The following is a 12,500-nucleotide window of genomic DNA, read 5'->3' on the forward strand; positions in this document are numbered from 1 at the left end:
ATATATATATATATATATATATATTATCTAATATATATTTACAAATATATATATAATATATTTGAATTTTCCGAGCTTGATATATATATATATTATATATAATTATATATATATATTATATATAGATATATATATATTCATATATATTATAGATATCAGGGAAATACTAGTAGTATATATATATAATATTTATATATATATATATATATATATTATATATAGATATATATTAATATTTACACACATATATATATATATTATATTTATATATATATATATATATATATTATATATATATATAGTATATTGTAAATTATATATATATATATATATATATATATATAATATATATAGTATATATATATATATATATAATATTTTATATATAAATTATATATAATATAATATATATATATATATATATATATATTATATATATATATATATATATGTATTGTATATATTATATATATATATCAAAGGCTCGGAAAATTCAAATATATATATATATATTTGTAAATATATATATAGATATTATATATTATATATATATATATATATATATATATATATATATATATATATATATTATATATTCATATTACGGAGCCAACAGAACAATAATTTTTTGCTAACAAGATTATCAATGGGCCAATGGACTATTAAAATTTATTGAATCAGTTTAACGGATTATACAGATCACTGACAACCCGTTTCACTTTCCGCAAAGCCAACGTGCTAGAACTAAATAATGTATGTTCAATGCGTTCGTGTTTCGTTCCACTTGTGAGTCTATCAGTATATATATATATATATATATATATATATATATATATATATATATATATATATATAATATTGTATATATATATATATATATATATATATATATATATATATATATATTGATATATATATATATATATATATATATATATATATATATTATATATATATATATATATATATATATCCATATTACAGAGCCAACAGAACAAATAATTTTTGCTAACAATATTATCAATGGGCGAAATGATTTGGAAACGAATAAAACTTCTCTTATTAGATTCAAATTACACCGGGAAAACTACGGATAAAAGGCCATTGTCGATGGAACAGGCTAGTTGGTTCACATTTGCATTGTAATTTCCTGAGCTGGGTTTGTTTTGCAGCCAAACCTTTTTTTTATACTGTTATCGTAGAATATGTTATCACAGAATATGCCACGTTGCAATGCGTTTCCACTTATATTAAACGCAGCACGTTAATAAAAGTATGAAGTGCAATTAAAATATAAACCAAATGTTATCAGAAGTTATTTATGATAACGAAGTAAACACAGGAATCTTTATAGGATATGATTATTTCAAATTATAGCATTTCCTCCACTCTTGTATACATTTGTCACCTGCAAACATTAATGAAGGCGTGCTAGGTAAGCTGTGGAAGTTATATTAATATAATTATATATATAATATATTAGTATATATATATATTATTATATATTATACTAAGTATATATATTATAATGTAATAGTATAACTATTAAGCGTTATATATTATTTAAGGTTATTAAATATTCATTAATATTATATATTAATTATATTATATATTATATATATTGTGCAATGCCGATCAATATTAGTAACTCCATAGTCACTGCAATTATGAATACCACTTTCTTTTTCTACAAAAAGTACCCTTAGATAATATTTCACATTTCTCCAAAATATTCATTTATGAATTTTTTCTCATACGGAAATGCTTTGCGAAGATATGTAATAGTAGTCAACCCTTCTCAGAACTTGATTTTACTTCACAATCTACTAAATAAACTTAATCACTCTCTCAGGTTCTTCGTGTAGCGTGATTTAACTCACGTTAAAATCTAAATTTATCTGTGCCACGGAAAAAGAAGGTATATGGACCTAAAAGAACTCAAAGATTAGAAGGGAATGCAAAGATTTAACCGCATTGAACTGAAAAAGAAAGGGAATAATAAATAATGATTTTTTTTAATGATTATTATGGGGCAGGGGACGATTGGGGTTGCTATACGCCATGTTGAGTGCCATGTCGAAATATATTTTTAGATATTCTACATGGTTATAAAAAACGACAAGTAGTAACTGTATAAAAAAATAAAGAATATATGGATATATTTCACTAAACTGTAAAAAGCTTTGAGAAAAATTCCGTATATACCAATATCCTCCATTTTAGAGAGTGGTATTAAAAAAATATAATTGGAATACCGTTCTCTAGTGTTATACGAAGTCTTTAGAATCTTTATATTTAGATGTTGTGAATAGGAAATTATTACAAAGACTTTTTTACATGACTTGTTTTAGTGATAAAACATGTGAAGACAACAATTGATCAAAACTTGATTAGGCAAAGGACCTTTGGAAAAATCACTTTCTGCTATTCAAGGTATACTTTTGTACTTACTCTCCAACATATTCCACCATTATAAGAAACCTACCTCCGTATTGTTGCTTGTTTACATTCATAAGATCGTGTACGTCATCCAGTATGAATAAGCAGCATATTTAATTTATTATATCATGATTAGTTTAGTTATCATTTCGGGGAATGGTACGATTAAAACTGAGATAGTTTATCAAGAAACTGGTCCATATGAAAGGAAGAGCTCTTACTCGTTCAGTAAAGGAAAAAGAGAAATGCTTTTCAGTGAAATTTGTTTGGCTAGCCCCGTGATAAATAAGAGCATTAACTAATTAGTCATTTAAAAATATTTATTGATTAAATGAAAAATTATTTCTTATTCATCTTTGGAGAAGCAAAAAATTCCTTAAATATTACGTTAAAGTTCCTGACGTCATATGTGCTTCAAGGATTCTGCATTTATTGGTTTGAAATAAATAAGCAGCATCGGGAATAAAACAATTTGCTCTCAATAATTTTTGTCTAATATCACATTTCCTAAAATGCAAAGAAATCCCACACAACATCCGGTTCCGTTGATTTTTTAGCATCGTACGTTTTAGGGAATTTACAGTTTTTTTTTTTTTTTTTTTTTTTTTTTTTTTTTTTTTTTGTTTTTTTTTTTTTTTTTTTTTTTTTTTTTTTTTTTTTTTTTTTTTTAGAGAGAGAGAGAGAGAGAGAATATTATACTCTGTCCCCCATAAATTATTTTAATTTCTTAAAAAAATAGAGATCACTTTTAGAGTGATAAAGATATTAAAGGTCAATATTATTTTAGAAAGGGAAATAGGTAACTTACAATTTAGTGGACAGCCTGGTGGACTAATATTGGAGTAGAAACATACCTTTTATAAGAATCGAAGGACTATTTTGTTTTTAAACAATGAACTTTTTTCATGAATAAAAAAACACTTTAATTTGTTTTCTTTTAAATTTTATTGCTCTCAATCTCTCTCTCTCCTCTACTCCTCTCTCTCTCTCACTCTCTTTCTGTACTTCTTTATGTATATATATATATATATTTATATATATATATATATATATATATATATATATATATATATATATATTTATAATATATATATATATATATATATGTCTTATCAGAGGATCCATAGGGGGAAAGGCATCGTACTCAGGTACATTTATTTTGCCGACGTTTCATGACTCATAGTCGCATCCTCAAGGCTATAATTAAAGATAACTCATACAAAATACGCAATATTTAAAAATTCAATGAACATCAGCATGCTGAACATTAAATTTTTTTTTTTTAATATCTTAAAACAGAAAAACACCAAGTTCTAAAATTATGTAAAGTAAAGTTACATTAAAATTATTTTAAAAACTACAGAAAAAACACACCAAAATTATATGTATGTAAAAAATAAAAAATGAAGAATAAATAAATAACACTAAATTAGTAAGGCTATTCTGTACCTTATCCTCGCAAAGGATGGGCAGTGACTGAGAGAATTTTGAAAATATACAAACAAGCAATCAAGGCGATGAACAACTGAACAGAGGAGGATTGCTTATATAAGGACGGACTATCTATTTTATCATAATGGATTCCAAGGTTGTTAGGTCGTTTTCATTTTGTATTTGGCCTATAATAGTAAAATCCTTATCATTAATGTATGTTTTACATGATTTAGAGTGGTTCCTGATATTTGACTGTACGGGGTTTGTTAATATGCTGCCCGTTCTAAAACTTAAGCCCCTGTGAGAATCTATTCTCACTTTTAATAACCTCTTTGTACAACCCACATTAGTCCCGTGATCACATCTCGGGCACGTATATTTATATACAACATTAGATTTTAGAAGAGGAATAAGGCGGTCTTTCGTTTTGAACAGGGATCCGATAGTTGATGGATTTTTTGGAACTATTTTTAGGTTCAGTGCCGGGAATTCTTTTTGAATAATTGCCAGGAACTTTTTCTGAAGAGGTCGTCATGAAGAAAAGGGAAGCTAGCAAACATTTTTAATTTTGGTACTATCAAAACCGTTGGCACATCTATGAATCGGGCATCAAGCATTTTCTGAAGCATTTTAAACAAAAGTTAATCTGGGAAGCAGTTATTTTTAAGGTATTGGGAAAGAAAGTTAATTTCATCATTAAAAATAAACCAATTACAGGTATGGGTGAAGGCCCTGCGTAGTAGAGTTGAGATAGTATTGAGTTTAAATTATAAAGGCAAGAACTATAAAAGTTGATACCTACCCCAGTGAAAGTCTTTTTTCTAAAAACACCCGTGTAAAAGCCTTCCTCGTTCCTGGACACTAGAAAATCCAGAAAGGGAAGCTTGTTATTTTCTTCTTCATCGAGTGTAAATCTGATATTAAGGTGTAAGCATTGACAAATTCTAAGAATTGTTCCGCATTGAACTTGTTTCGGAATAAGGCGAAAGTGTCATCCACGTATCTACGATAAAACTGAAGCAAGAAGCTAAAGGGGCAATCATCAAACATACGCTCTTCCAAAAAGCACATAAAAATATTACCAAGTGGCGGCGGGCAAAAGTGGGGATCCATTGCTACTCCTTCAAACATTGTCTGTATAAAAAACCATTAAAAATGAAAGTCTTCTAAGGATATATATATATAAATATAGATATATATATATATATTATATATATATATATATATATATATATATAAAATGTATAAATATATATAATATATATATAGATATATATATATATATATATATATATATATATATATATATATTATATATATATATATATATATATATATATATATATATATATATATATATATATATACATAAATATATATATATATATTTATATATATATATATATATATATATACATATATATATATGTGTGTGTGTGTATACTTTTGAAAAATTTTAAAACTGTTCAATTAAGTCCCCATACAAATGGAGAATTGAAGAGAGTTATATCGTTTCAATGGGCTTTTTACTGTTTCGTGTAGTGCTTGGATATTGATTGTGGTTTCGAATTGGTTTTACCTGTATGACAAAAACGACAGAACGTGGGTAGCTTAAGCACCTTGCCTATCAATTGTGTTTGTTTTACTCTGCGAGAGCAATTTTTATAACCATAAGTGATTTAAATCCTCCTATACTTATGTTGCTGAAAGCAAATGGATTATCTCTCTGTAATGTTTCGCTAATGTTCTTGATTACATTTAGGTTTTAGATTTCTATCTAACTGCTGATCGTTCTTTTAGTCTATTGTTAAAAGGGCGAAAGAGAATCTTGTTCTCTTTATAAATCGACATTTCAGTGACGTCGGTAGGTTATTTTTTGAGAGGCAGTAATTCAAAGGATTTCATTCCTTTCCTTTACCGAACTAATTTCTATACCAACCGATGAGAATAGTTGAGTTTCGCAGTCCACTGCAATAAAAAGGCCAGAACCGACTAAACATATACGTAATTTTTACATTTTTGTACCCTTCAGCTATGCGAAATTGATGAAACTTCATGTAATTTGTATCAGGTATAATGACGTTAGTCAGACTAGTTTAAGTAACACAAACATCAAAATATTTGAAAGTGCAATCAATTTCTAGAAAAAGTGGCGATGAAATGACAGTTTAAAGATATTCATTTCATGATAATGCCAATGTTTTCTCCTTTTTGTAGCAACAAGAAAGTATTTCAAAATAAAACCAAAAATAAAAGTTTCAGTTACGTAATTTGTATCTTTATTGTGTCTCATTCCCCTAAATAGCACAATCACTTTCTTGTTGAATTCAATTCCGTTGCCTATTGTTTACCTTAATTTTTGTAGTGACGAAATCCTTCAACTGTTGGGATGATATATTTGAGGAAGATCTCGGTTTATTAAAAGTGTTCTCCACTGTTGATCACCATGCCTTATGTTTTCGTATCTACTTGCACTTCGACACATTCCAAATATTTGTGGATAGTTAAAGCAACTTTCCCTCCCTTCCCTTTTGGTGAAAAAGCTTCAATACAAATAGGATTATCATTAACGGTAACTACTGAATTAACGAACTGCTTTTTTTCCTGACAGACGATTTGGGGGGATTATGGCAAATGAATAAATGTATAAGTAAATAATTAAATAAAACTTGTTTGTTGAACGAACATTTCCAGGAGGCTCAGAAGGGAGAATTTACTTATATTCAGCTTGTGTAACATTTTACGGAATTAAATATATTAATATTCTAGCCTTAATGGATAGTTTTTTTATTTTTATGTGTTGAAAGCAGTAAAAGTACACACACTTTCTCTCTCTCTCTCTCTCTTTCTCACGCACTCGCACAAACGCAAAAACACACAGCACACACACATATATATACGTATGTAGTTTCTTTGTGCGTATGTGTGCAATCGTTATAATGCGATGTTAATTACTATATCAAAATGCCGTATTTGTAAAATTACTCTAAAGATTTCCTTGCAAAGTTTGTAGAACAGTTCAGTTTCTTTTATATTGCTCTTTTAGTCTCATTTCTAAATCATAGTCTTTCGTAAAAGTTTTTCACTTAAATTCCCTCTCCATTTACCCTGTAGGTGTTGAATTGTTTGTGGCTGGCCTTTGATGTTTCCTTTCCAGTAAAGTTCTAAGCGCTGGGAGTGATAAAACTATACCCAGCATTTGCTGGACGGCAACTTCCAAAACGATACTTAACTAAATTCGTTCTCTGATCAATATTTATACTATAAAATCCGATATATTTTCTTATATGGTTTTGTTCTCAATATTTTTTCTTCTGCTAAAAATATCAGAAAATACGTCGAGCAATTTCTCATGGGCATTCATTTTTAATTTTCAATTAAAAGAATTTTGACTCATGTTGGCCGTCATCGAAATCAGAAAAGAAATGTAATTAGTTTTGGATATTTATATGCAATTTTTCACCCTCATGCTAGGCAATGTCTGAAGTGAGCATCATTTGAATCACTGTTTGGACACAATCATTATCCCCTTTTAACTAATCTAATCCTTTTGATCTCTGATTTCACGGTTCCGATTTTTTATTATGTTTTTTTTTCTAATTACAAAACAAATTTTTCGAATCAGTGTCCTATAAGCCATCATCATGAGCAATGATATCTTCCGTTAAAGTAACTTTTAAAACTAACGCTGTACTACGGACTCGGTTTTAGAATTAAAGTACATTCTAATATAAGGCTAGGCTGGGGATTCAGTTCTCTGGTTAATGTATTTTGTAAGATTACTGGTTCCTCGGAAGGTGTTAGGAAACTCCAATACGTAGCTAAATGAAAATATTCCTTTTATCCTTCTACACGATAGTCATGAATCGCTTCGTAAAGGTTTTCGTTAAATATGAATTGCTGCGAAAGGACGCACCTCGCTTCCACAATGGGTCGTCAGGTGTGGCTTCGACGTCACCTCCTGCATGAGATTTATAGGATTCCAAGGAAGAGAAGATTCTGGAAGTGAATATATCATGAAGATCATTCAACAGAAAGTGGAGTCATGTAAATTTTGAAGAGGTGTAAAATGAATAAAGAGTGGTTTCCTAACTCAAAAATTTACAAGAATAACTGTTATTTCAGTATGAATTTTAATTGAGCCTAGCTTAGTATTTTTCAAAGATTCAGATACTGAATCTGTATTGACGTATATAGCAAAACATACACGAATAAAGTTGCTAAAAATGCAATTAAAAATGAACGACTAAACATTCCTTACTCCTATTGTCTTTATCAACGAAAGAATTGGCATGATAATATTTTAATTAAAGACTTTCCCTGCCTGACAATAAAAGGCTAAGTAATAGAGAAAGTTTATTTATATATAAGCATCTACTACTGGTTACTTTTGATAATCAAACAATGAAGCAGTCTCATGCCGGGAAGATAACAAATACAAAAGACTACAGCGCTTTTAATCAGTGATTCCATTATCGTTCTTTAAAGTCAGCTGTTAAATATAAAGCCCCTGTAACAGAAAGAGAATGGGAAATACAAGTAGAATAAATTATTCTCTTCTTGATCCAGTATCTCTTTTCCCACAGGTGACCGAACATACGAAGTCCACCTAAGTGAAAATGTCACAGGAATTATGTAAGATATCGTTAGGTTGCGTTACTTCGACGGTCAAACATTTCGTGAAAACACTTCTGCTACTAATCGTATATATATCTATATATAATATATATATATATATATATATATATATATATATATATATATATATATATATATATATTATATATATATATATATATATATATATATATATATATATATATATATATATATATACATATACATATATATATATATATATATATATATATATATATAATATATATATATACTATATATATATATATATATATATATATATAGATATATAATCATAAAGCCTATATATATAAATTATAGACTCACGATGGAAGACAAAAACGAACACATTCCACAAAAATCATGTAAATTATTCTTTGCTGGAAGGGAAGCGAATTGTCAATAACCTGTGTAATCCGTTAGCCAGATACAATAAACTCTAATAGTACAGAAGTAAAAAAATAACTAATCTTATTTCATTCAACGAGTTTTTTGTGACTAACTGAATTAAAATAATTCTAGAAAAAAAACATTGTTTTCAACTTCAAACGAAATTTTACATTCGGGGTGAATTCTGTCGAGAAAATTGACTAAGCGCCTTTTGATTTTTTTTTTTTTTTTTTGTTTTTTTTTTTTTTTTTTTTGCCTAAAATAACCAATATTGGAAATTCAGGCTCCGATGTTATACGCTTCCATGAGGATATCTGTCATATCTGTTATTGGAAGAGAAAATTACGCTTCCCGGGAAATCGGTCAATGGACTCAGCATTTTGAGGGAGAGATGAAAGCATAGAGAATAATCACTTTCTATCCAGCTGTTTCCTTTTGATAAGACGAAATACCTGCATTTAGGATTATGTATGAATATACATACATACATACGCACACACCCACCCACACACACACACACACATATATATATATATATATATATATATATATATATATATATATATATATATATATATATATATATATACATATATATATATATATATATATATATATATATATATATATATATATATATATATATGTATATATATATATGTGTGTGTGTGTGTGTGTGTGTTTGTATGTGTGTGCGTTATATTATCATTAAGATACAATAAAATGTCGTTAAATATACAATTCACGGTACTTCGGGAATTTCCCCGATGGGGAATGATCACCAAAGGGGAATTATAAGTGATCAATGGATCGATACCGCTGGGTCTGGATCCCTCGGCACAGTACCTTCCAGAGACTCCAGTCGACGATCTAACTACTTGGCTGTCAAATATATACGACTAAATCAACTGTTACCCCTGATAAGACCAAATACCTGCATTTAGGAATATGTATGCATATAAATAAATCAATAAGTAAATAAATAAATATATATATATATATGCGATAAGTACCCGACGTTATCTTTATTGTGTTTTATTGTCGTGGTACCGCAACCTAACGATATCTTACATAATTCCTGTACCATTTTCCCTTAGGTAGACTTCGTATATTCGTTCACCCTGTGAGAAAACAGATACTGGATGAAGAACCAAGTAATTTATTCTATTATTATTTCTCATTCTCTTTCTCTTACAGGGGCTTTATACTTGACAACTGACTTCAAACAACAATCATGGAGTGGCAGATATATAGCATGTTAGTCTTTTGTGTTTGTTACCTTCCCGGCATGAAACTGTTTCATTGTTTAATCATTGAAAATAATCATTGATAGATGCATATAAACAAATGCCCCTTCTCTGTTACTTGCCCTTATGTTGTCAGCAAGGGAAATTCTTTAATTAAAATATTATCGTGCCAATTCTTTCGTTGAAAGAGGCAAGGAGAATAAGGCATGTATAACTATTAATTTTTCTGAACATTTTCTAATAACTTTGTTGGTTTATATTTGATCATACAAATACAGATTCCATATTTGAATCTGTATTTGTATGATCAAATATAAACCAACAAAGCTTACTATTATCTGAATAATAGTAAGCTAGGGGCTCAATTAAAATTCAAACTCACATAACATTTAATGATGTCTATTTTTGAGTTTGGAAATCACTATTTGCTCATATTGCATCTCTTCAAGAGTTGCACGACTTCCCTCTGTGTTAAATGATCTTCATGATATATTCACTTCCGTAATCTTCTCTTCTTCGGAACACTATAAATCTCTTGCAGGAGGTGACGTCGAAGCCACACCTGACGACCCATTGTGGAAGCGAGGTGCGTCCTTTTCGCAGCAATTCATATTTAACGAAAACCTTTACGAAGCGGATCACGATTTTCGTGTAGAAGGCTGAAATGATTATTTCCTAATACCTTATGAAGGTCCTGTAATCTAACAAATTACATTAACCAGAAAACTGAATCGCTTGCCTAGCCTTAATTTTAGAAAGTACTTTAATTCTAGAACCGAGTCCCTAGTTCAGCGTTAGTTTTATAAATTACTCTAACCGAAGAACGTATTCTGTATTTTGTTGGCATATAGGGCAATGATTTGAAGAATTAGTTTTTTAATAAAAAAATATTAATAAAAAAAATCGTAACCGTGAAATAAGAGATCAAAACGACTGAATTAAGTAAAGAACGAAAATGATAGTAGCCAAAGAAGGGTGAAGAGTTTTACATAAACATCCAAAACTAATTATATTTCTTTTCTGATTTCGATGACGGCCAGCAGGAGTCAAAAGTCTGTTAATTGAAATTTTAAAAATATAAAGCTCATATGAAATTGTTCGACGTCTTTTCTGATATTTTTTCAGCAGAAAAAGAATATTGAAAACAAAACACTGTTAGCAAATATATCGGATTTTATAGTAGAAATACTGATCAGAAAACGAATTTAGTTAAGTATCGTTTGGGAAGTTGCCGTCCAGCAAATGCTGGGTATAGTTTTATTGCTCCCAGCTCTTAGAACTTTGCTGGAAAGGAAACATGAATGGTCAGCCACAAACAATTCAACATCTACAGGGTAAATGGAAAGGGAATATGAGTGAAAAACTCTTGCGAAAACCAGTGATTTAGAAATGAGAATAAAAGAGCAATATAAAAGAAACTGAATTGTTCTACAAACTTTGCAAGGGAAATCTTTAGTGTAATATTACTAATACGGCATTGTGATATAGTCTGTAACGTCGCATTATAGCAATTGTACGCATACGCACAAACAAACTACATACGTATGTATACCTGTGCTGTGTGCGTTTGTGTGTGGTTCTGTGATGCTAGGGGAGAGGTGCATGAGGAGAGAGAGAGAGCGAGAGAGATTGAGAGAGAGACGAGAGGTGGGAGAGATGCGAGAGAGAGAGAGAGAGAGTACTTGCACTGCTTTCAACACATGAAAATTAAAAAGTGATCCATTAAGGTTTGATTATTAGTATATTTATTTACGTAAAATGTTACACAAGCTAAATAAAAGAAAATTCTCTCTTATGAGCCGCCTGAAAATGTTCGTTCAACAAACAAGTTTTATTTATTTATTTATTTATTTATTTATTTATTTATTTATTTATTTATTTATTTATTTATTTATTTATTTATTTATTTGCCATAATCAAAGCAGAGAAAAAGTAGTTCGTTATTTCAGCAGTTACCTTTAATGATAATCCTATTTGTAATGAAGCTTTTTCACCGAAAGGGAAGGGAGGGAAAGTTGCTTTACCTATCCACAAATATTTGGAATGTGTCGAAGTCCAAGTGGATACGAAAACATAAGGTATGGTATCAACAGTGGAGAACACTTTTAATAAACCGAGTCCTTCCTCAAATATGTTATCTTTACAGTTGAAGGATTTCGACACTACAAAAATTAAGGTAAATAAGAGGCAACGGGATTGAATTCAAGAAGAAAGTGATTTTGGAATTTATGAGAATGAGAGACACAATAAAGATACAAATTACGTAACTGATCCTTTATGTATTTTCTAGTTTAATTTTCAATTACTTTCTCGCTGTTAGAAAATAAAAGAGAGAATTTTTACGATATACAA

This window comes from Macrobrachium nipponense, chromosome 20, assembly GCF_015104395.2.
Source record: "Macrobrachium nipponense isolate FS-2020 chromosome 20, ASM1510439v2, whole genome shotgun sequence".
NCBI lineage: Eukaryota > Metazoa > Arthropoda > Malacostraca > Decapoda > Palaemonidae > Macrobrachium > Macrobrachium nipponense.